The sequence below is a fragment of the Ambystoma mexicanum genome, chromosome 9 (assembly GCF_040938575.1).
Source record: "Ambystoma mexicanum isolate Mex_15411 chromosome 9, UKY_AmexF1_1, whole genome shotgun sequence".
NCBI lineage: Eukaryota > Metazoa > Chordata > Amphibia > Caudata > Ambystomatidae > Ambystoma > Ambystoma mexicanum.
The window spans coordinates 1,021,381,367-1,021,405,830 of record NC_090931.1 but is presented as its reverse complement, the minus strand read 5'-3'; the positions used below and the strand labels follow the sequence as shown (position 1 = coordinate 1,021,405,830).

General features: G+C 45.2%; 1 protein-coding gene across 9 annotated transcripts in view; it reads right to left on the bottom strand.

Annotated features, from left to right (window-relative positions):
* The window catches only part of GALNT3 (polypeptide N-acetylgalactosaminyltransferase 3), a 684,564-nt gene that overhangs the window by 105,670 nt on the left and 554,430 nt on the right, over positions 1-24,464 (bottom strand). The window lies entirely within an intron of this gene.

The following is a 24,464-nucleotide window of genomic DNA, read 5'->3' as shown; positions in this document are numbered from 1 at the left end:
CACAAACAATCCACACAAATATTGGGCGATTATTAACAGTGACAAAGGCAATCAACATCAATTGCAAATGAATCCTATTGACGCTAATACATGGCAGGAGCACTTTAGCCTGATCTACACAAAATCATCAGTGTATTGGAACAAATGACAAAGATCTAGAGATTAATTGCAATCTAGATGTAACTGAATCAAACATTTTGAGACACATTAAAAAAGCTAAAACCATGTCCACACCAGGGCCAAACATGCTGTCGGTAGCAAATTTGAAAAGTGATCCACCTTTATGGGCAAATCTTATGACAGTGCTTTTCAAGGACATGTGTAATAAAAAGAAAAATCCCAGAAGCGTGGAAAATTTCTTATATACTTTTAATTTTCAAAAAAGGGGATAGGCTGTGCCCACTTAATTACAGACCTATTACCCTTTTGAATGTCGAATGCAAAATATTTACAGCTATTGTCTTAGAAAAACTCAATATGTGGATAGATGAAAAATCGGTCTTAGATGCGAGACAAATTGGATTTAGAAGAGGCATTGGTACTGACGTGGGGGGACTATTGATGCATCACATGCCGAAAGCGATGAAAGATAAAATGTACAATCATCTACATGTAGCGTCCATGGATCTGACGTCAGCGTTTGATTTAGTTGATAGACCCCCTTTGTGGAAAACAGAGGTTTTGGGTATTGATAATGGTTTGTTAAATATTATCAGCCTATACTCTGAAACTGTTATGCGGGTCAGACTTAATAATAAAGGACTTCTAACTGGTATTATGAACACCTCAAATGGCCTGAAACAAGGATGTAGGCTTGCAGCCACTTTATTCAATCTATATGTGGCTGAAGCTGGAAAAAAATTAAATACGAGTGGGCTAATCGGTTTAAAGATAGGCAGCCTCATGATACGATGGATCACATATGCTGATAATTATTTACTAATAGAGGGTTCTAAAATTGGCCTACAGAGACTAATAAATGATTTTGGTGACTACATATTAGAAAGAAAATTAAAAATCAACCCAACTAAAACAGTAATTTTCTATGCAGGAAGTAAAAAGAGGAAACATACATGGTCCTGCAGCGGTACTAAAATAAAGAGTCACGCAATATTAAGATTTTTGGGTTACTTGTTATATAAAACATATGTAAATGCGCCAGTAAGAAATACTATGATACTTAAAGCAAAAAAGGCCCTGTATCAAATCAAAGCTATAGAAAGAAGATTTGGAAAATTCACTCTAGCACCCTGCATACAATTCTACAGGCTGAAAATCATCCCAATTCTAATTTATGGGATAGAATGTCTGCCGGAATCTATGATGCACTTTCTGAAACAGCTCGAGGCCATAATATGGCATAACATTTTATTCTTTATTCCAAGCTGTACACCTTTTGAGATGATCCGGTATGAGTTAGGTCTAACTTCAATGACCTGTATTATGATGACCAAAAAACTACTTTTGTTGCGAAAAATGTCTAATGGCAAAAAATGATTCCCAGTATTATTACTTGTGTATTGAAAAAAAGAGCAAGTTTATGATGTCCTCGAATGATTACTGTGTTAAGATTCTGTTAAGTGTGGGATTGTCATTACAAACACTGATAAATAGCCCAATGAGAGTTAAGGAAACTGTAAAGGCATTCGATTGGATTGGATAGAGAATATCATCATATTGTTGAATTTGAAGTTATATACACAAGTGGTATCTTTTTGGAAATGGCATCCAACACATGAGAACTATCTGGTAAAGTATCCCTCAAGGCTGTTTAGAAATCAGGTGATGCGGTTTCGATTTAATGTGATGAACAGCAATGAAATCTTGGTAATTGGAGGACTCAATGTTAAAGATGTTGCTGGCTGTAGATTCTGTAAGCACCCTGAAATCAAAGAATCATTAATGCATCTGATCTTGGTGTGCCCCAATTTAAATTTACAAAGAATCGAATACTTCTCTAGGTATGTAAATGATATTTCACTTGTTACATGGTAATTCAATCTCGCTAAAATTGAAAGTACTCTCATTTTTAACAATTATTTATTTCATTGGAATTAATTTTTAGGACGAAGTAATCCATTTAGCTGGCTTTGATACAGGTGATCGGTGTTGTGAATAGAACCAGGTGGTTCGGTTTAAACATTTTTTTTCCCTTTTTGTTTTTATGGTCTTAAATATGTGAAAAGTATAGGTAAATATTAGTTGTTGTAAATATAGGTATTGTTTTATAAATATGTGAAACTTTGTAAGCAATTGCTGTTAATTTGTAAAAGGTTTATATAAACCAAACAATAAAGAATAATGTATAAAATCCCCTAATCTTGCTAAGAAGCCAACTGCATTGCAAATACCCACATGCAAATAAATATCGACAAACTAAAAGCCTACTGGGAGTTCCTTCCTTCTCTATTCAATGTTCTGAACTTTATGTAAATATGTGTAAATTGCCCCGGGGCAAGGTGTGCACTACAAATAAAACAAATACAAATAATTCCAAGACCACCCCCAGGGCGCATATTTGGTTCCCGGGTGTTCTTGCCCACAAAGTGTGATTTAACAGCCGTGAGCAGACCCTCAGAGGGCCTGCCCCCCCTTGCTAATTTCAGCAATTTGAAAAAGGTAGTAAATCCTTCCAATACCGGTCAAGTCAAACACCATATTTCTTGTGATAATATTATAGCATGGTTTAACAACATTGAACCCAAATCCGCATTGCTGAACCCTTGAGTTCCACGAAACCAACATCATAGAACCACCAAAGATGAGACGGATTCATGGTTGGATTAGCCACCCGGCTATTCAATGTTCTGGAGATCGATAGCCAATCTTTCACTGATATGGTATTATACTACAAAAGTGATAGCTTGCTTAGAATTCTGTGTTCCCTATAGGTTTACTCTGACTGGGAACGAAAGGAGTAATATCATATCCTGTCTTAATGGAGTAGATTCCCTTAAGATCACATCACAAACTATTCCAGAGGCTATATCCATGGTAATAAAATCAGTTATTGCGTCATCTGGAAATTCAAACCTTGCTATATCTCTAGTGGATATAGCTCTAAGGCCACGGGGGCCGGGGCAGTGAGAGGCCTTTAGATTGGAAGAAATGGGCAGGGGCGACTCACATGGTCGGGCTGAAGCAGGAGGGGGATAGAGGCGGGGACACATCTCTGATATTAAACATCTACCTGGAACGGTCATGTGTATACACATCAGTTGGTTTGGCTTGTACATGCATTATTTAGTTTGACCTATATATTGCTTGGTTTGGCCTGAATGTATATCCTTTTAGTTTGGCCTGTTGTACCTATGTGGTTTACCGTGTTTATACATCACTTGATGTACATATATGGTTTGTTGTGTTTACACATCACGTGGTCTGGCCAGACCGCTTACACTTCTGTGAGACCGTTATCTAAGCCAATGTGCTTCCTGTTCTCCCCCCGTCGCTACAGTATTCAGCAGACCTGCGCCTCCACTGATGGTGGCTCTGCGCTGTCCTGCTCCCAGAAGCAGTTACTTTGTACCTTTATTGCTGAGTTTGTTCCGTGCCGCGCTGAAGCCTGGAGGGTTGGGGAAAAGTCAATCCCTAGCATGTCCACGTTCTGCTGAAGCCGCCTCGGCTCCTGTCCTCAACGACACTCCAGATAAGTGCCAATGTTAATGAGTATCTTCCTCTTGCTGTGAGGATGGCGATGGCACTGCTCCTGCACGTGCTGGGGACAGCAGGGGAAAGACTGGGGGCTACCTGCCCTCCTCAGATAGAGGCCAGAATTGGCCTGAGGGCTGGTAGCCTCCTTTGAAGCATCAAAGGCCCTTTGTCCCCAATCCATTTGGATGGAAGCGAGGCCTTTGGTGTGGGGGTGTCGGGGCAGGGACTGCTTGCTGTCACCTGCCCCTGTCACCATCTGGCAGTTTGGGTGCCCAGAAGTCTGGGTCCCTTTTGTTACTGGGGCTAGTGGCTCACCCTGTACACCTGCATGCTGGTGGGGCAGTGACTGCTGTCTGCTGGCACTTCAGTGTCTGGAAGGTGAGCAGAGCAGAGGCAAAGAGGCCGGGGGCCTGGCTCCGGCTGGACTCATGCAGCAGCAACGTGTGTGCTGGGGTTGTACGGGATGGTTGATTTCCCAATTCCCATATGACTTTTTTTAGTAAATCGTTGGCCTGGGTTTCCAGTTTCTCTAACATTCAGGGGCAAAACAGCATGATTTGTTATTTATTCGGCCAGGTAAAAAATAAATGCATTCTCCAGGAATGCGCCCTGTGCTGCACATAGTCCAGGAGCAGAGGCCACGTTGACAAAACCGGCCTCTGCACATCCGTGTGTTTCTGCTGTCATGTGAGACCAATAGGTTGCGCAGTGTGGAGCGGGTGAAGGGTGGTGGGAGACACTAGTGCACGAGGCACAACTTGTGTTTGAACAGGACCTTAGCAAAGGACAAACAAACAGAGTGCTTATAAATCGGGTGCCTGAAGGGCTGCAGCAAATGAATGTGGTAATGTGAGCTCCGCAAAGCGCACATTTAAAGCCCCAGAATGAGGTAGGACAAATGTTGCATTAAGTGGTCAAAAAACAAAGTCATATTTTAGCTTAGTTTCCACCTTAGTAAGAGGATGAACGCATGTGAATGCCAGTAACAGCACGACAAACATATATGTTTCCATCATTACTGACTATATAATGAATTTCTTTATGCATACACCATAGTACCAGCTATTCTCAACAAAAGCCGCTGTAAAATACATCACACTTGCACACGTAAGAATAATGTACCACCATTAGTATGTAAAACCTAATGCTTTTTTCATATTTCGGTGCACATTTTGGAGGCCATTTCCCCAAAATGTTGCAGGGGAGAACCTCCCTCACCCCATTTGGGTGGTGTGGGCATGCGCACTGCGCATGCTCGCTCAAAAATTCCCCCTGGGAAAAGTATGCCCCACCAGCTTTCAAACTCACTAGCCGCCATTTAAAACAATCCAGTGTACTCGTGCATGGACATCACACATTTCGCAGCTATCTCTAAAAAAAAACACCACCACAGAGGGGAGGGGGATCCCGAACAATTTGTTTGCTCGGGGGACCTTGGTCTAAAAAGTTTGAAGACCACTGCTCTAAGGTTAGGTACTGCAACGAATAGTGTCAATATATTTGTACTATTTAGGGGTACTGGACAGGTGTCACCTAATATATACTCCAGTAATAAACTCAAAGATGGGGTACTGCAGGAGTTACACCTTTCTTTTCAAAAACACGATTAACTGCAAAACTTGCCCCCACAGTCCCTAAAACAGAAGCTTTCAGTATATCATTGGATGAAGAAAGTGCACTCTGAAAAACGCTAAAAGGTTTGCTCACCTTAAATGTAGCTCTATTTGCTTGTTGAATGGTACTGTCACATAAAGAAAAGGAACTTTTCACACCAATTTGTGCAGTATCACCAATCGATGTATCATTATAATCTGGTGATACAATTTTACACAGTCATGGTGTCCTGGCTCAGTGTTCCTGGTGCACAAACCTTACAGTGGGCATTTGCACCCATACCCAAATCTTTCATGGATTTGGATACATTTATGGTGATCATATTGACTCTGCAAAATCATTGTCAACTCAGATTGATATTCCCCCCGGCCCCCGAGATACAGAATCAATTACTATATTTCATCCACTAAAAAACTTAACCTGGAGGGAACATGTCCTCTGTGTTCATCCAACATAAGAGATACACATTCATGGTCATTATCACCATGTGTAGTCCCTACCTCCACCGTTTCAAAATCAAGCCCATCAACCCCTGTAGAAAGATTTACATTTTTCAAAAATGTCCTTGATCTATTGTCCTTAATTTGTTTCCCCTTGATTGTTTTTTTTATTTCTTTCACTGGAATCTTGTTTTTACAACAACAGAAAAAACACACAACAAACATGCCGAAACCGATAACTGAGACTTGTCCAAAGAATATCGTGTACAGCTCATATTTTGTGGTTCCCTCTAACCATTTGGTGAAGTGGTCAGGTCAATAATAGAGCTAGAATCCAATTGAATTTTGACACCTTCTCACCTTACTCTGCAAAACGGCAGAATTGCAAGTATACACACCTATACTGCATATGTTATATGTTGTGTTTTAAAATATTTTCATTGAGTGCAACATGTGTGTAATGGGCGATTACTGTTCCACACTAAATGCTTGATCCCAGCATTTACCATTCATGGAATGATCTCATAATTTCTATTACATGCCGTTGAGAGGCTAGCATTCCCATGTTGGATTTTGTGCGTCTGTTACTGCATCTCAAACAGCAATGCTGCAAGTGATCAGATCTGTCCCTGATATTGTTTATGCATGTGGGTGCCATGAGTTCATCTTGCATTAGAAGATTAGGGTTTGGTCATGATGAAGGCAGCTGCATAAATATGAGAGGACACGTGGGCTGTGTGTACCTTTACCAATATGGCCAAAACACAGTGTCGACATTTGTAATTACATGCATTCATCCCTACTGGCCATTAATAGGCCATAGAGGGTAAACCAAAGTTATAGGATGGGCAGCAGCATTCTATGTTGAATGATGGACACAGTGACAAGTAGCAGATGGAAGCTGATATTTATGTTTTATTGATCTAACTTGCCTTTATAAACTGAAAACAGAGAAGTGGCTAATTGTTTTTTGTTTCCTCCAGGTTGAGTCAAGTAAAACCAATGTGTGTGTGGTGGGTATTTGGGTACTTATACTAACATTGATGGACAACTAATTGTATTGGTACAATAATGCTGTTATGATATGATATGGTATTTGTAACGCGCCTATACACAAGTGTTTCAAGGCGCGACGAGGCAAGGAGGGGGGTACAAGGGGAGACAGAAAAACGATCCTACTAGGCCAGGTGTCATTCAGATCGCGCAAGTGCAGGGGTAGGGGAGGGTAAAAGTGCAAGGGGAAGGGGAGGGGGGGGAAGTGCAGTACAAGGTAAGAGGCGTACGTAATAAATAACTAAATAGGGCCAGCTGGTGGCAAGTGTGAGGTAAGTGCAGAACAAGTGCTGGGGGAGGGGGGGCTGTAGGGATACAGAGACAGACCCGCAGTGCAAAGGGGTTCCAGGGCATCAGTGCAAGTGGAGAGCGGCAGGGCCCAGGACCGCGGCCGTTTAGAGTGGTCCAATTGCAGCTTCAGTGAAATTTAATTAGCCGCTCAGCAGGGGAGAGGGAGAGGGAAAGCAGAAGCAAAGAGGAAGGTTTTGAGGTGCTTCCGGAACCGGAGATGGTTCTCCTCAAGTTTCAGGGAGGCAGGAAGGCTGTTCCAGAGGGAGGCCCCTGCCGCGGAGAGAGATCTACCCCCAGCTCGTTGCTTCGAGAAGCGGCTAACCCTGAGGGAGTTGGAGGCGGATGAGCGAAGGGCTCGGGAAGGAAGATATTTGGGAAGAGAGAGTTGAAGGTATTTAGGACCCAGGCCCCAGAAGGCCTTGTGGACAATGCAGAGGGTTTTGAACTTTATCCTCGCAGCCACTGGGAGCCAGTGTAGAGATTTCAGTCCTGGAGAGATACGGTCCCTGGGCTTGAGGCCAAGGACAAGTCTCGCAGTTCTGTTCTGGATGAGTTGCAGAGGGATGTTGCTGTTTGCAATGGTTTTTTATATAATGGCTTTAGTCGCATGCCATCAAAAAGGGAATGTAGATATGGAACATGTATTTTTGTACTGTTTTATATGAAGTGTTGAGTATGAATATAGAAGAATAAAATGTATTATATGTTTTCCAGATATGAGTGAGAATTTTAAATATTGGATACAGTTTGAGATTATATGCATTTCCCCCCTGGATTAGAGAAGGTCTCCTTTCGTTTAGATACAAAAGCGGGTTGACCCCTTTTGGGATACATAACCCTACACCACCTCCACAACAAATGATCACCGAATTCACAGCCACACAGCTAGAACAGCCAGGGAATGAGCAGCACAAGCACATACAGAGAAATGCTGCAGTACCTAAGACACAATTACACTCACAGCAATGGAATGAACCCAAATGAACAGAACATCAAACTACAAAAATACAGCACCAAAGAACAGTAAAAGCACTGAAGAGACATCTATGATCTCTTTCAAAGCATTTGCACTGACCTTCATTGTAGTGCATAAAGCAATCCCACCCAACATCAAGATTGTCATGGCAAACCACAAACAGGAGCAGAACTAGCTATCCATACAGACCACATTTCAACAAAAGTAACAGTCAATGAGAATACCATGTATTAAATATTTTATAGTTAATACCTTTTAGTCCACTGTATACACACACTTCAGACATGGTCACTAGCCGGATAGTGGAAAGCAAACAATCCTAGCCACCAGAATTCTCTATGTTGACTTGGATGCCATACACCTCAAAATAGTGGCAACACGAGCAACCCATTCAGCAAGACAACTACTTGTAGTCTTCCCATTTAGTAGTCTTCCCATTTAGTAGCCATACACCTGTGAGCACTCCTCCCAACCGCAAGAAAGATCCAATGGTATCCAGACCAAGGAATTACCTCAATTTAAATTATCCTAAAGGCACTAAAGTAATTCAGCCTTGCCCCAATATGAGAGCCAGAAAGAGGGCTGGACACGTTAGGTATTTAATGTGGCAGATACATTCATCCCCATAAAAGCAAGACCCTCTAACACTCAGCAAGATGGTTGACCCTGAGCTAAAGGAACTAAATCAAATCTACAACAGGACACACAAGGAAGTTTACCATATGACTCCATGTCATTTCTCCATCAATTACATTATAGGAGTTTTAGTTTCGGGTCATTTCAACTGAATACACATGTGCCAAGATAACCTAAAGCTAAGCCCAAGCACCTTCTCAGAAACTAAGCAGTGATATCACCTCAAATTTCAACTTCAAAGTCTTTGTTCCACAGCAACATGGACAAGAAACAGGAACACATTCCAGCTAGCAGCCTTTTGCTGAGTTTCAAATCATTGCTTCACAAAGTTATAGTCCCATCGGATAAAAGAAACAATCCTCCAGCCCCTTGTGATGAATAATGGGAATCCCCTTTCCTGACAAATGACTGGAGTGAAAAACATGTATCACCATCTTCTGAAGGACATAAAAAAGGACACTGGATCAAGCAAATGCAGTCAACTTTGCTACAAATCTAGGACTGGAAAAATGCACATATACAGATAACCTTTGTGCTTCCATCCTCATGCAAAACCCAACAGCATGTAATGAAATAAGCCACAAAATCCTCAAGGCAAGGAGTTCAAGAAGTGGGTCTGACTAGCATAGCACTCCAGTGGTTGACACCCTTCCTCCACAGAACATAGGCCACAAATTTAAGACTGAACCGGAGTGTGGGAGCTCCTCTAATGAGAACAAACATTAGTCAAATACCCTGTTCTATGGAATTTCTTCCACTCAGAGGGTCTACAACCACGTTTTAACTCTCTGCACCACTCACAGAGCAGAAATATTCATTTGCATATCAGTATTTATCCCACCCACATGAGCAGTCCACCACCGAAATGCTAGGCAATTCTCCTCTGAACAAGATTACCATAAGCAAACCCAGACACGTTTCAGCCTTGTTGAGCATCCTCAGTGAGGTGAAGGAGATTCACTAAAGCAGATTCACTAAAGCACAGTGAGCAAGGGGGCCATGTCCGGATTACCCTTGGCTACTTAGTATGAAACCCCAAGTTTTACAAAATTGAAAAGGAGTGTGGGAGCCCCTCACTGTGCTTTAAGAGGCACAGCTTCACCTCACTGATGAGACCCGGCTAGGCCGCAGCGCGTGTCTGGGGTTGCTATTGGTACTCTTGTTCAGAGGTGAATTGCCTAGCATTTCAGTGCTGGACTGCCCAAATAGGTGGGACCACACTGATATGCAAATGCATATTTCTCCTCTGTGAAAGGTACAGGGAGCTAAAACGTGGTTTAGACCCTCCTGAGTCGGCACCTTAGCAGAAAACAGGTTAATTTGGCCGTGTTCATTCATGGTTGAGGGGAACCCAGACCTCTTTTTTGCACATACTTAATACCTTTACAAATCCGACCCATAGACAAACACTTGCTATGTTTTACAAGTCCCCAGCCATGCTCTTCTCTTGTTCAAAATCAAAATAACTTGTGAGAATCAAATGAGAATACAATGTAAAATGCCTCAACTATGCATCACACTCAAACCATTTTAGGACTCAAAAGGGACAACCGGGATACAGAAGAGGGACTACATGGCTGATTAAGTCAAGCTTTGTCTTGTGTTTATGTTAATTATTTGATAATGCGCACAAAACCCAGGGGTAGCCGGGCCAAGAGGGTACAAGGTTACTTAAGCTTAGGTTACATACAGAGGATAAGAGACAAGTCAGTACAGTACATGTCAATACAAGCAGTGGAGATGAGATTTAGTATGTTATAATGTTGAACGTACATAAATACAAAAAAAGGTAAAAGCAAAATGGTCTTGGAACCGGATTACAGGAGTTATCACGGCAGTTAGGTAAAGTGAATTTTGTTGTCGTTGGACCAGAGCCAGTTTTTTACCTTACATATAAAACTAAAGTAGGGTAGGTTAGCTCTCAGTGCAATGGGCAATGCATTCCAATCCTGGGCAGCTTTAACAGGGAAGCTTACTTCGCCCGCTTTGGAACGTCTGAATCTGGGGGTTTCTAGCAGGAAGTGGTTAGTAGCCCTAGTGTGGTGGCTGGACGATTTTCTGGTCAGTCTGGCCGAGATGTAGGGGGGTGCCGTGTTGATAAGCCCTTTGTGGGTGAGAGATAGTGTCTTGAGAAGGACTCTGTCACTGATTTTTAACCAAAGGTGGTCTTTTTTAATGTTGGATATATGGGCTCTGCGGGGTATGTCCAGGGCTGATCTAAGAGCATTATTTTGAAGAATTTGCATTTTATTCATAATAGTTTTATTGGCCCCTGCATAGAGGGCATTACAATAGTCCAACTTCGACATTACTAAGGCGTTAGCTAGCGTGATACAGTTGGTTTTGGAGAGGTAGGGTCTACAGGTCCTGATTAATTTACAGGTGTACGCTGTAGAGGATGCCAAGGTATTAACTTGTTTTTTGAGAGACAGAGTGTCACTAAACATGAGTTACTTGGAAAAAAAGTGTTATGTAAAACATTCTTGCAACCGCACAACACTATGTCAAGTATTTTATGGTCAAACTTTAAAAGGTCTAAATCATTATCTGTATAAGCGTGAAATGTTATTGGACTCTATTGGTTGTTCTTCCACAATTTTAATACAAAAACCTGCCCTGCAAAAGAAAATAATGTGGCAGTGGGCCTAGTGTAACACTAACTTGGGGATAAAGAGCTACAAACGTTTCAAACAAATAAAATATGTATGTGAAAACCTTGGAACAGTGGCTCAATATCTTGTCAAGTTAAAAACACATTTTATGAAATTTACTGGTGATGGTCAAATTCATTCTATGCATAGGTATTGCACAAAAGATAGAGAAAACTTCAAACATGTAATATTATTTTGCCCGCTTTAAAAAAAATGTGCATATTTTGCACTTTGGTCATTTTTTACATGATTTTTGTTTCATTCTAAGTAATCTATGGGAACGATTGTGCAGTGGACGATCTACGTCCCAGACGTGAGCAGTGATACATATTTTATATATCCTAAACGTAATAAATCTTGAAAATTATTGTAATTAGGCTAATTCAGTGCTTCCATTTTAAATAGTGTACCATATTAGTGCTTAAACAAAATCTGTTATGAATTTTGGCAATTATGTAAGAAGTGTCTGTATAGTGTTAATTGTTGACTTTTAAGGTATCAAAAGTTATGTAGGATTTTATCATTTTTATTAGGATATTTGTGAAAGGTTTGTTTTCAAACCACAAATAAAATAGAAACAATAAAAACAAGTGAACAACTGAAGGACACTAAGTAGGCACAATCTCACTCCCAACAAATCCAGACTACTAATCTGCTGTACCAAAGAACACACACATCACCATCTCATTGCCAGAAAAAATGGATAACTTCCCCCAGATGTCCAGAGTCGTCAAGAACATCAGCCTCTTGATGAACAACTACCACACTCTGAAACCACAACTCAGTGACATTTTTATTTCAAATCAATTAGGGGAAGGTTAACTTACCTCACCTTCCCAACAAAGGAATTGTGCAGGATCATCTCTGTTATTCTCTCAAGGCTCCACTATGGAAACCGAATTTACACAGGACTTCGCAAATCTCTTTAGACATCTTCAAATAGTACAAATTGGTCCTGCTGACAGCTTTGCTGAATACTGTCCCCCAGAAAGATAAAGTTGCCATCAACTTTATAATCGTCACTTTAACCACAGACCCAGTACACCCCATCTTACATGTAGTATTAGAAAGGGTTCATTCTTATCCCTTTGTGTCTGTCTCTTGGAGCATTGTTTCGCTCCCTTTACACTAAGACTTGGCTGGTGGAAGTGATATCTACCATACTTTTTATGCCGCGGTTATCTTAAATAACCATGGTTTGTTTTAGGCTAGATTAGCCTCAAACATAAACCCGCTTGACCATATATATTTTATTACGGTTCCGGCTGGGTTTATTCACCATTTCTTTTTGTATATGTCTTTCTCGTGTTTTACTCTGCGCGCCAAATCAGGTTTGGTCCCTTTGTTCTTAGTCTTTTCGCAGGCTTCCACACAGAAGCCCTCCTTTAGGCGCCTGAGAGTCTGGGTAGGCAGGATGTGAGGGAGGGGTTTTAGGACCCCTGCCATGGGTTCCCTTGGTAACCCAAGTCGCACTCCTGTTTGATTGGCTGGGCGACTGTCCTTGCTAGGACAGCCACTCAGCTGTGTGATCGACAGCCAGGCTGTATGAATGGGGGGAAACTGCATAAAAAGCAGGACTCTGGGACTGGAAGAGCAGAGTCGCCACTGGAACGAAAGAACCTACGAGGAACTGACAGAAGAGGACCCCTATAATGACAACCACCCGGTGAAGCCCTACCGCCGGTCCGAATCTTCAGAATCTGACGACAGAAGATCCTCCAGGAAACTTCTTCCCTTGAGCTGATGGAACGAACCAGTTCACCCAAACTGCAAGCCAGAACCCCTCCTCTGGTCGAATTCGCTGTACAGAGCTACAGTGGGCCAGATAGCCAGGAAGGTCGGACCCTGATTGGGTTTTAAGGAGCGCACCTTTTATTTTTGCTACCACTTTAACAGTGTAGTACTGGCTTGTACCAAAGGTGAAATTGTACTGTCACTTGTAGTCTTAATTGTGTGTGGTGTTCCCAAAGGGTACTGCATTTAATTCTGCCTAACAGCCACTACCCACTGAACTCTCCCGCACATCGCCTGGCCCAGAAACCCCATGAACACCGACCCCCTGACGGCAACCAGGAACACAGTGGAGTACTGGAAGAGGGCAGCCCGGAAATAGAGTTGCAGGAACACGGTGGGCCCGTTGTCCCCGATCCGGGAGAACCCTGACTTCACCCCAGGGCTAGAACCGAACAACTTCAACAGGTGGAAGGCAGGAGGGTTGAAGCGCATGGTGGACTTCTTTACAGAAGGCACCCTACTCACGTTCGTGGGATGCAAGGAGAAGTTTCAGGTGCCAGAAAGCGAACGTTTTCGCTATGCCCAGCTTAGACACTGGCTGTCCCACGAACCAATGAAGACGCACAGAAGCAGCGAACTCACGGCGCTGGAGCGCACACTGATGGCAACCCCACCCAAGAGGAAAATCTCAACCTTGTACAAACTGCTGGACAGGGGGGCCCCCCACCCCCGATTGAAAAGAGCCCTACATGGCACGATGGGAGCGAGACATAGGCAGAGAACTGGACAAGGTAGCCTGGAACCGCATCTGGAAGAGAGCCCACAAGAGCTACAAATGCGTCACAAACGAGGAGGGAGCAATCAAGGTCTGCTACAATTGGTACTTGACACCGGAGATCCTACACAAATGTAACCCCGCCATCTCAGGACAGAGAGTCGGTATTGCCTTTGGAGCAGGCAACATGCCAGTTTGTCAGAGGATGTGCAAGAAGTCCTCCATTTTCTCTCAGCTGCCCTACACTTATGTTTAAGTGTAACTAGGTCAGAGTCATACCAGGAATTGCACTTGGCTTTAGACTTCAAACAGATCCTCATCACAGGGGCAAGAGCATTGAGGGTATCAGAAATAGAGTAGAGAAGGGACAGGGCTGTGTCTAGGTGTGAGTCAACCAGAGGTGATGGGGGTGGGGGGCGAGAAAGTGGCAGCAAAAGCCTCAACTGACACGTGCTTCATGGGATGGATGTCCGAGAAGGTAGGTGGCAATGTTGGGGTAGGCTTGACTTGGGGGAAGCGAGTGAGAGATGAGGAGGCGGCAGTGGTCACTCCAGGAGTGTGTAGTAGTCAGAGGGATAGAGAGGGGGAGGCCAGAGGAGATCAAGACATCAAGTGTGTGACCTGCAGAATAAGTGGGGCAGAGGGGAGGACAGACGGCGAGAGGGAGTCACAGAGGTTGCGAAAGAGCAAAAATGAGGGACAATCGAGGTGGATGTTGAAGTCACCAAGGAAGAGGAGTTGAGTGGTTGAGGACAGGTCAGCCCACTCGGAGAGAAGAGGTGATTTGACCAGGGGGCCGATAGAGAGTAGCAACAGTAAGAGTGGCTAGGAGAGATAGCGAGCCTGCAGACAAGGCATTCAAAGGAGGGGTAGATCCGAGTAGGAATGACGGTGGAAGAAATCCACTCAGGTAATATCAGGGCTACACCATCTACGGGCCGGGTGGATCTGGGTGCGGAGAGGATCTTGTAGCCATCAGGGAGGAGTGTGTCAAATCTCCTGACAGAGCTGGCCATGACCCATGTCTCAGTAAGACTGAGGACATCAAGGTCAAGTTCTTCAAGGAGGTGGCAGATGTCAGATGAGTGTTTGACAGCAGAGCGAGAGTTGCGAGTGGCAAGATGCAGAAGGTTGCCAGCCTTAAAGACCTTCCGGGGAGGGGTACAAATCAGAGGTACACCCTGCGGAGGAGTGGGGCAGAGGAGGAGGGAGGAGTGGGCAAGGTAGCCAAGAAATGAGAGGAAGGGACAGCCAGAGATGAAAGGAAGTTGATGAGGCGAGGGAAATGCCTATCGAAGAGGAGATTAGCCTGAGGACCTTGGACCATGACAGTGCCATTAAGCTAGACATTAAGGATGACTCTGGAGGAGTCGAAGTAACCCATGAGGTTCCACTCTAGTGGGGAGGGGGGTGGCAGGGGACCAAGAGAATGAACCTCGACTGATTGGGCCTTATATAGCCCACCCTTCTCTTGGTCCCGTGCCCCCTCCCCCTTTGTCGCCACTTTGTGATGCGCTACACCTCCATCCCCCAACCCTGGGCCCATGTGACCCTCATTTCTTTGGGGGATGGCTGGGTGGGAGCCCCCCACTAAGGGGCAGCGCCTGCCATTCACCTCTGGGGTCGGCACGTTTGCTCGCCATAACGGGTCCATCCGACAGCTGCGCCTCTTGGAATGGTAGTGTTTTGTTTGAACGGAAGGGCAGTGCTGGAAATAGTGACCAGAGGGGCGTGGAAAAGAATGACCGGTTGTATGCGGGTACGGCACAAGACTACAGAGGTTTTGGGAGAGACGGTTTCTGAAGGTGACTGGGTTTGATATCCTAGGGAACATGTTATATATAGAGGGGTCAGTGGATTTGGGTACGAGAGATTCAATAGGAAGAAGGGGGGGCAGATCTGGCACAGCCCATAAAGGTCTCAGGGATCTCACTCATCTTCTCCCCTGGTAACATACTGCGTCTCACCTGGGACACTCCCCTGAGCATAACCCTGAGTACACCTATCCAGGTGATCCTCCCTCACTCGTCCACCCCCAGGGTTGGGATCTGAGAGTGCTAGCCCTCCCCTGGCTCCCTGAATAAGGATTTCCCAAGGCCTACTTGGGAGAACACTCTCAGTTTTCTCACAAGGCCCTCACCCAAGTTAATAAATGGCACGTGGTACTAATTGCTAGTTGGGAAACCTGGGATTTAGGGGCTAGGGAGGTCAAAGCCTATGTGAGATAAGAGTGGAATGCATTCTGCTTCACTCGTTCCAGCACAGTGTGAGGTATTAAACAATAGCTTCATGGTCAATTTCAAGATGTCTTTGCAAATAAAAGCCCTTGAACTATCTCCCAGTTTTTGTGGATTGGGGTCATCCGTGACAATGAAAAGCCAAGGAAGACACTAAGGGCCTCATCACGAGTTTGGCTGTAACCCTTAAATCCGGCAGTAGCGCTGTTACCGCTGGATTTAAGGGTCCTCCAAATCAGGGCTTCGACGGATTTCTCCCCAGCTCTGAGCTCGGGGGAAATCCGCTGAAAATTCGCACTCATACCGCCGGCGGGAAATCTGCCGGCGGTATGAGCGCGAAATTTCCCCATTGAGCCCAGTGGGGAATGGGTCATTCCCGAATGGGCTCAATGGGGAACAGGGAATTCCAAATCCGCCAATAGCGCCGGTGGGTTTGGCGGTAGGGCAGATAGCGCCAGCGTTACCGCCCAAATCATGATGAGGCCCCAAGTGTTTTAATTTAAATGAATATGGAATGCTTAGAATGTGGTGGGTGGAATATGGAAGGGTAAAGGGCTCTAAAGAGTCAGTTGATGTGAGACATTAAACCAAGAAGCTATATGGTGTCATTAATGATATGATAATGAATATATGTAAATTAGCCCACAACATTTGGCAAAGAGGAGAATGACCCACAACAGCAACTGAAGAAGGTCCAAAGATATTAGCAGCCCGCGGAGGGGGCTGATTAAAAAAAAAATGCTTGTGGAGGTGGCTGATATAACAGAAAGGAAAGACAAGCGACCTAAGGGGGAGGTCGTGATCAGAAATCCGGAAAAAGTGAGGGAGAAAGAGACAACGTGCAGAGGCTGCCAGAGGAGAAAGCGAAAGTCGTTAAGACGGTAAGATGTGCAGAACGACCGGAGCGCTGCCCTCCCATATAACTATTCAAAGACGCTATACAAATAATTTAGTTGACACAAACTATATTGCCATATATGCAAACAGAAACAAAAGCAGCAAGTGAGCTGCCGCGAAAAAGTATTTTTCAAATATCTGAAAGCTACTCTACTCACTAAGGGACAAGGTCCAGAAATCCAGTGACTAAACTGCTGCGCAGTCCCAAAGAGTAGAGGAAAGGACCTAGAAGCGTAAGAAAATGTGTGCCCATATTAAATAAAATCATAAAATTTGCTATAACATGGCGCGCTATAACAATGCAGTGAGTGCAAGCAAAAACAAGTTTCTAACGTCGCATTACAAATGTTACAAAATGAAACGAACAAGGTTATGATATTGCTGCGATCTGAATATACGGCACAACCAGACAAATGTTGAAATGCTAAAAATACTGGAATCATTGAATGTACACTAACATTAAAGCTGGAAAACAACAATGAAGTGCAACAGACCTAATTAACAGAAATCACAACATAATGAATTTATGAATACAGTGTTCCTGCTGACTCAAACTGTGAATGAAGCAGAGTGGTTAAGCACAAAATGTCATGCGGGATCTGAACAAATAAAAGGATCTTCAAGTGAAAATAGAAGCAAAAGACAATTTAACAAAAGCATAAAGTATATCTATAAAAAGAAAATCAACTAATTTTAAAACAATACTCAAACATCGGCATACAACATAAAAAATTCAAAACAGTGAAACATAAGCAAGCATGTCTCTTGACAATTTAAGTCGAGACATAAACCCATCTCAAAGCATCTCTATCATCCATATCCGCAAACCCAGTCAACTATCTACACCGCCCAAACCTATTCAGTCTTAAGCCACAAGATGATCAAGAACAACGCTGGCAAGAGTGGGTAGCTGAATTTGAAGAGTATCCAATGGGAAATCAAGAGGCCCCAAATAAATTAGACTTCTTAATAAACCTAGTAGGAAAGGAGATAAAAAGTGTCATCAACACCATACCACTTGAAGAGAAAGCAACATACCAACTTCTAGTCACAACTATCAGCGGAAGATTTATAATTCCACCCAATAGAGACTATGAACGTTATACATTTAATCAATGTACACAAGCTCCACATGAAACTATAGCACAGTTTGTACTAAGTCTACAGAGAAAAGCAACATATTGCGAATTTGCAAACTTCAGTGACAATGAAGCAATAAGATTGAGAGTCATTGAAGGATGCATATGGTCACAATTCCGAAAACACCTCCTGAAGAAGCCTCTTCCCTTAAAAGATGTACTAGAGGATTCCAAGATGGCCGCAAGCCTGTGAGGACGCAAATCGCTGCTCCTCCACCCGAACGAGGAAATATAAAGGAGAAAATAACGCATAAAACAGCCATAAACTCCAAGACAGCAGCGAGATTCGGACACCTCACTCACCAAACACACTGAAAATTCAAACCCGGACGCATCCCGCCCCCTACAACTAACCAGACTACCAATGCGGCAAGAGCCCCGAACAGAGCCGAGAGCCCTCTATAGCCGACGGCACTGAAGGACCCGGCGGCGCACACCAGGTGGGCATAATAGCTGCGAACAGCTGGGGGAGGACACGCATCAGGCCCGCAACCCCCAGCGGAAGGTAAAAGCCCCTCTGGAGACCTCCTCGCTGAGCGCAGAAGAGCGTGAGAAAAGAGAAGAACCGGACCACGACCCGGAAGCTCTCTGGCAACGGGGAACCAAAGAAAGCTGAGGGGACACCTGGACAGGGGAAAATAGCGTGCCCCCCCCCACCGTACACCATACTGGAACCTGGCCCGCACCCTCGTGAAAGAATCGACTGCAAAGCCCCATTAATATCCGACGGCGGTCCCTGCATTGCGACGCCCTCGCAGAAGAGCGTACTGAACTACATGGGCAGACCCAGGGGGAACCCAACAACCAGCAAAGGCTGTGAGCAACTCCAACACGGGCGGCATAACTCCTGTAGACAATGGAAGGAACACACAGCGGGCCCGCAGCCCCCAACGAAGGGTGAAAGCCCAGCAGAACAAGAGAAGAACCTGTCGGAAACCTGAAAGCACCTCGGCAACGTGGAACACCGAACCGGAGAAAGCCACGAGGACAGCTGCACATACTGAACACAGTGCGCCCCCGGAAGGTATGTGAACCGGCCCACAGGGGGACAAAAAATATATTAAGCAAGCGGAAACAGCATGGTCCCCCTCGGATACGCTATACTGGAAAGTGGCTCGCACCCCCCAAGGAAGTGCCGACCGTCGGGCCAGACATCTGACAGCGGCCCCTGGCTCACAACGCCCCCGCACAAGAGCAAAGGGATAAGCGGGGAGACTAGAGCGGGCAGGCCCCGTGGGAACCCAGCGCCCTCCAACTGAGCCAGAAATCGAACTACCCAGGAGATTCCCCGTGCTGACCAACACAATTGGGGAGTGGAGACCGACTGCAGACCTCCAAGCAGAGACCTACCTTCAGGAGAGGCGGGCGGAACCCGCGTCCAGCAGAGCCAGAGGAACCCTTTTCTCCTCCCCGCCATCGCTGGGGCCCAAACCTGGGAAACAGAGCCCCCACCAACATGACTGCAACCACTGCGGGTGATGGCTAAAGGAACAAGGACAAGAGCCCCTGAAAGCAGGCCCAGAACCCACCTGATCCCAAACTAATAATGCCCCATGGAAGGGCCAACCGGTGAGGAGTAACTCCCAGGAATGCCATAGCCAAGATCACATACACTGGCCACAGACACCCCGTGACAATAAGAAGCCATACTACCACCCATACAACAGACGCACGACAGAGATGTCAGGCACCAAACCAAAGAACACCCCAGTAAGAACCAGATCCACAGCGAAAGGGCAAAAAGGACAGCTGGAACTATACTGGAAACAGCCTCAGGAGTGGAAACAATACAGGAATAAGACAGAAGACTCAAACACTGAAACAGACGTAGCGAATACCGACGCCATGGCGCTAAATAAGGAGGACCTACAGGAATGCCTGAGAGGCATGGAGAACAGAATGATGGAATCCCTCCAGACCCAACTGGGCATTATAATAATTAGGCATTTATATAGCGCTACGAACCCTCAGGTATCTGAGCGCTGCTTATTATTACCCACGGTGTGTGGTGCTCATTTATCGACCTCGGAAGGATGAAAGGCTGAGTTTGGCCCAGCCGGGATTCGAACCTGCGTTAACAGGCTCTGCACGGATGTTAAAGCGAGCTTCTACTCGCTGTGCCACTTGACCGGCTTCCGCGAAGAACTAAAATCCTCCATGCAGGAGGTGAGGAAGGACATCGAGGAACTGGGAGACAGAGTGGACACCACGGAGAAGGGCCTCTCAGAGACAACAGAAGACAAAACAGAACAGCATCCTCCTAGAAAAGATCTCCAGAGCCCCACACAATCTAGAACTGCAAGCGGAGGACCTTGAGAACCGCTCACGAAGGTCTAACATACAAGTCAAAGGCCTGGACGAAACGATTGGGGACAAAGACCTCAGAGACACATTCCAGCTGTGCTTCAGCAGCATGCTCAACGACACTCAACCACATACCATATCCATCGACAGTTACATAGAGTGGGACCCAAGCAAAACGACCCGGGAACCAGGCCAAGAGACGTGCTCATGGCAATGACTTCATATTTAATGAAGGAGGAAATATTACGAGCAGCCTGCAAGCAAAAGACAATCACCATCAACGGCAACCAGATCCAACTCTTTCAGGACTTAGCCCTATCCACACTGCACAAAAGAAGACTGATGCAACCAGTCACAAGAGCACTGAAAGTCCAAAACAACATATACAGATGGGCATACCCCTTCTGACTACAATTCACGTGGAAAGGCAAACCACAGCGGATCTCTACATGCGAAGAAGGGATAACTTTGCTGCAGCTAGAAGAGGAAGAGGAACCCCAGAAAGATAGGAAAACACGCCAAACAAGAAAGGGTGGGGACCCAGACGATGGTAATGGTCCACCAACACCAGGCGACGCCAAGAAAGAAAACCCATACCAGAGGGTTCCAAACCACGATGAACTAAGGGAACAGGCTGCACATAATAACAATGAACAAAACACTACAGAACCCGAAGACGAAATGGAGGAGAAATCAACGACCGTAAGATGTATAGAACGTAAGTTAAAATCAGAGAGGAGATTGAACTAAGCCTGGGCGGAGAGAGGGGGGGAATCTTGGAACCCACGACAAGCCCAGATACGCCGTGGCGAATGGGACGCTGGGGGAATCTAGGGACCCAACGCTCCGGGGGGATCCGGAGGAGGCACAAAGACTCCTTGGTCAAACCACCATGAGGGTGAAAACAAGTTTGCAAGTTTATAATGTTTTTGGTTTGGTTATGTTATGTTGGGATTTGTTCAAGGCATGGTCCGCGACTACACGCCGTACACCACTTTTTGCTGAAAGAGGGCACACAGACGATGAAGACTCCCCCACACAAGACTCATGCCCGAGTTAACGGTCATGACCCTGAATATAAAGGGCCTAAACTCGCCAGTGAAATACTTTGCCTCCAGAGAGAGGGGGGGGAGGGGTAACGAGAGGAGTCGCAATCCCACTACGCGCTAATTTACCATTTAAGAAAAAGTCTGCATATAGAGATACAGAGGGTAGATTCCCGTTACTTAAAGGGACCCTGCACGAACCAACATACACACTAATAGCACTACACGCCCCAAATGATAGACCAGACATCTTCCTGGGCAAAATCCTGCGGAACCTGGGTAGCCGCTGCGAGGGACAAATTATAATAGGGGGAGACTAACTGTGTAATGGATCCCACTCTAGATAAGACCCCCTCCGCCCCCCACTGCGGCAGAAACAGACAAGCATTAGGCAAACTGTTCAGGGACTTCGGGGTAATAGAAACATGGAGATTCTTTCATAACACAGAAAAGGAATTCACCCATTACTCACCCATACACAGGGGCTACTCAAGAATGGACATGATTCTGACCTCATCCACCCTCATCCCACAAATCGAAGACGTACAAATAGGAGTACAATACCTCACTGACCATGCCCCAGTCATACTAAAAATAATCCCGATAAAAGAGACACCCCGCCCTAACAGGACCTGGAAACTGAACAAGATCATACTCCGAGATGTTGCCCTTAGAGCCCACATGGAAACAGCATTGAATAATTATTTTCAGGATAACGCCAACGGAGACACAAACTGAGGGGTAATATGGGATGCAGGGAAAGCAGTAATGCGGGGGGAATTTATATCACAAACCACAGCGTATATACGGGAGAGAAAGCTACTCAAATAGAAACTTGAGCTAGAACTGAAGGAAGCAGAAACACAACATAAGGCTAAACAAACACCCAAAACAGTAAGAAACCTTCGAAAAGTGAGAGCCCAACTAGAAACCCACATGGCAGATCACACCGCACAATCCATACTACGCACTAAACAATCCTACTATGCCCACGGAGGCAAAGCTAACAAATTCCTAGCAGCTAAACTCAACAAACAAAAACCTGCAATCCCCCCTTTTGGGTTCTTCAGACTCACTACATAGTGAGTCTGAAGAACCCAAAAGGGGGGATAAGCACATCGGAGGATGAAAAATGAGACATTATGGAAAAGTTCCACCTAGAGCTCCTCGAACGGAACTATCCCCACAACTCCAGCTAGATTACATGGCCAAAATAGCCCTCTCCCAGATACCAGAAGAAGACAACATGAACCTTCTAGCTCCCATAACGGCCCAAGAAATAAGCGATGCCATAACATCTCCCACATAAGACACCTAGGCCAGATGGGTTCCGGAACGGGTACTACAAAACCTTCATGAACCAGCTACTGGGCCCACTCATGAACCTCTTCGACCACATCAGAGAAACCGGGGCAGTCACACCAGACATGGGGAAATCGACCACAGTACTCATCCTTAAACCAGGGAAAGACCCCACAGACTGCGCAAGCTACAGGCCAATATTATTACTTAATAGCGACGCCAAGTTATATGCAAAAATCCTGGCAAACAGGTTGGCGAAGGTCTTACCCCAAATAATCCACAAAGATAAAGCGGGATTTATCATGTGGAGACACACACAGGACATCAGGCGGGCGATGAACATCATAAAAATCGGGAACAAAACTGAACAGAAATTCTCCTTAGAGGCCTTAGACGCACGCAGAGCTTTCGACAGCCTAGACTGGGCGTACCTGAAACTAACCCTGAAGAAATATGGCTGCGACCCCACCTTTATAAGGATGATCCTTGCAAACTACAAACTCCCCTCAACAACATTCATAATCAATGGCAGACCCACCACAACAATATAAATTTGTAGAGGCACGCGGCAGGGCTGCCCACTATCCCCCCTTATATTTGCAATGGCAATGGAACCAGTGACACAAACCATAAGACAGGACCCAGAAATAAAAGGGGTATTAGCAGGAGGGATAGAACATAGAATAGCACTATACGCGGACGATATCCTACTGTTCCTGAGAGACACCGCCAAATCACTACCCAAAACCCTAGAAAGATTACAGGAATTCGCTAGCGTCTCGGGGTTCACGATTAACTACACAAAATCAAAAACCCTAAACATAACCGAAGAGTAGAAGATACCCCTAAAAATGACGGCACAGCACCTGCTAACCTGGGAACCCAAGGCCATAGACTACCTAGGCGTCCAACTAACACGGGAATATTGACTCCTATATGGGGGGAACATAGTGCCGCTATGGAAACAATTAAAGGACAACCTCTCGAGATGGGATGCCCAAGAACTCTCATGGTTTGCGCGTATAACCGCACTCAAGATGACCCTTCTACCCCACCTCCTATATGTAATTAGCTCCCTCCCGATAGAGATTCCCCCCAAAATGTGCAGAAAACTACAAAAGGACTTGGTATCCTTCGTATGGAAGGGGAAGAACACAGAATCCAAAAAAGAATCATAACTAGGCCACCCTAATGGGGGGGGGGGTTTGGGACTCCTCGATGTGGAAAGATATGCACTGGCAGCCCAGATAACCCCTATGCTGAAATGGATGGGAGGAACCCTACATAAGGGATGGGTGGGAATAGAACAGGGAGAAACCGGTATTCCTCTTGGGGTTTTACATGCCCTACGGACTGGGGCTAGAGTGGCGGAGGGACACCTACTAGAATCCACCCGCACTTCAATAAAAGCATGGGACATAGCACTCAACATCATATAGCCCCCGGACTGGGCCCCTTTGCCCCCAGTTTGCCCAAAATCTGTCCCGTTTACCCGGGGTGAAGTCCTGATTGTGTGCCATTGGTGTAAACAAATCCAATCCCCCTGAAAGAATTCTACCACGAAGGAACCCCACTACAATTCGAGGAATGCAAACAGAAATTCAGTATAGGGGAAAAGGAGAGGTACAAGTACATACAAATCAGGCACTTGATCTCCCAGGAAGGGGTTAAAAAGGCAGCCACCAGGACCCCTATAGGACTGGAACTCACTCTAC